This window comes from Phaethon lepturus, unplaced genomic scaffold (assembly GCF_000687285.1).
Source record: "Phaethon lepturus isolate BGI_N335 unplaced genomic scaffold, ASM68728v1 scaffold36336, whole genome shotgun sequence".
In the NCBI taxonomy this organism is placed as follows: Eukaryota; Metazoa; Chordata; class Aves; order Phaethontiformes; family Phaethontidae; genus Phaethon; species Phaethon lepturus.
The window spans coordinates 1-216 of record NW_010544743.1 but is presented as its reverse complement, the minus strand read 5'-3'; positions in this window follow the sequence as shown (position 1 = coordinate 216).

Here is a 216-nt window from a genome sequence, read left to right as displayed (position 1 = left end):
CCCCCAAGCGCGTGCCCCGCCACGCGCCAGCCTGGGTTTCGTGGCTGCTGCAATTCAAGGGGCTCGGCCGAGACGTTCTCGTAGACCCCAGCACAGTCCCGACAGCAATGCCAGGTTTCCATGTAATCAGCTGCGAAGGGAATGGGATTAGGGGTCAAGGAAGAAATTCAGGGGCAAAAATTAGATGGGTCCTGGCAGCCAGGTCCCTGCCTGCCC